The sequence below is a fragment of the Morone saxatilis genome, unplaced genomic scaffold (genome assembly GCF_004916995.1).
Source record: "Morone saxatilis isolate NCDOM2014 unplaced genomic scaffold, NCSU_SB_2.0 Contig20, whole genome shotgun sequence".
NCBI lineage: Eukaryota > Metazoa > Chordata > Actinopteri > Moronidae > Morone > Morone saxatilis.
Genome location: NW_023339763.1, coordinates 22,209,480 through 22,210,909, shown reverse-complemented (window position 1 = coordinate 22,210,909; position 1,430 = coordinate 22,209,480). Strand labels below are relative to the sequence as shown.

Genomic DNA, 1,430 nt, shown 5'->3' with positions numbered 1-1,430 from the left:
ATATATTGCACAATTTTAGTTGCCCTTGTAAAAGAAAAGACCATCTCTACAAAATCCGTTATCGAAGTGTCCACCTGCCTAGGGGCTCAACGGATGCACTTGAGGACACAGTAGGAATTTGTGGTCATGACCTGTTTCAGGGACACAAAGCAAACCAGCAGAATGTGACTAGGCTAGCTGAACGTGTGTGTATGTGTAGAAGTATGTGCGTGTGTGTCTGCCAGTTACAATGACAAGTTTTATTTCTAACCATAAATCAATGAATTTCAATCTATAGTTATTAAAATAACTGACTGCAGCACTAATTCCAGTGTACAAAAGGAAGCAAGAGGCTTAACGTGTAAACTCTGGTTTGGCATCTCTGCCAAAGTTACAACAGTTCAGCTGTCTGGTGACCAAGGGGTTAAAAGCTTTGCCTGTGGCGACAATGCTAGACCAGCTATAGGTCACACTCAAGTCCCAGCCACTGGATAGCCAACCTGCAAGACACAGCATAATTATCCCAGCCAGTTACAGTTCAATAACTACATCAAGCTGCTAGCCAGATACCAGGTTTCCCTGGCAACGCCTCCGAAGTGAATCACAGATCAGAGTGAGAAGGGGAGATAAGACCAGACCCGTGGAGGGAGCAAGGAGGACCGAGGGGGGAAACACCCTCAAATACTGTGGACCTTTGGACAATACGAACACACATGTGCAACGCCGACATGCACACACACACACACAACAAACCAGGTCTGAGAGCATTCCAGTTGGCTGTGCTGAGACCTCTGGCCTGCCAGGCCGTCAGTCTGTTCCCTTTGAGCTTTGTTGTTTGGTTTTCAATCATGAGCCCACTTTCCAGACTCCTGCTCTGCACCCACAGGCCCACCGTAAAAAATCCTTGGGTCTCAGCGCAGCTCGACTGTCCTTTCAACAGACACCCCCACCTCCCACAGCACTTACTGTAATCTAAAAAAGTTAATGGAGTTTATCTCTCATCCCTGTCGCCCAGAGAATAATAGAGAAACTTTTGTGCTTTCGATGCACAGGGATAATTACATTACGAGTGGCACTACGATTTATACCCTTGATTGAATTAAAAACAAAATTGAATTGGCTTTAGTGCAGATTTTAAAGGGGGGGTCGGCTTTGTGTATAAGATGTGTGTCTGCACGGGTGCATGTGCGTGGTGTCAGGCACACTTTCTGTGTGTGTTCAGGTGACTGTCTGGCCTCCTGCCGCAGTGTCTGGAAACTCAGACGTCCCCCACCCCTGCCCCCCTCCATTCCACGCTGCTCCACTATCAGGCATACCTGACGCCCCCCCTCCATCACTACCAGCACCACCTGCACCTCCTCCCCCACCCCGCTGCGATAAGAGATCCACTGAACACTAAGCTGCTTCACTAGACAACACAACCTGACAATCAATACAAAAAAAGGAATAAA

At 47.7% G+C, this 1,430-nt stretch overlaps 1 long non-coding RNA gene across 1 annotated transcript in view; it reads right to left on the bottom strand.

Annotated features, from left to right (window-relative positions):
* LOC118331938 overlaps positions 1 to 1,430 on the bottom strand; it is a 49,634-nt gene that overhangs the window by 1,765 nt on the left and 46,439 nt on the right. The gene's annotated exons all lie outside the window — the stretch shown is intronic.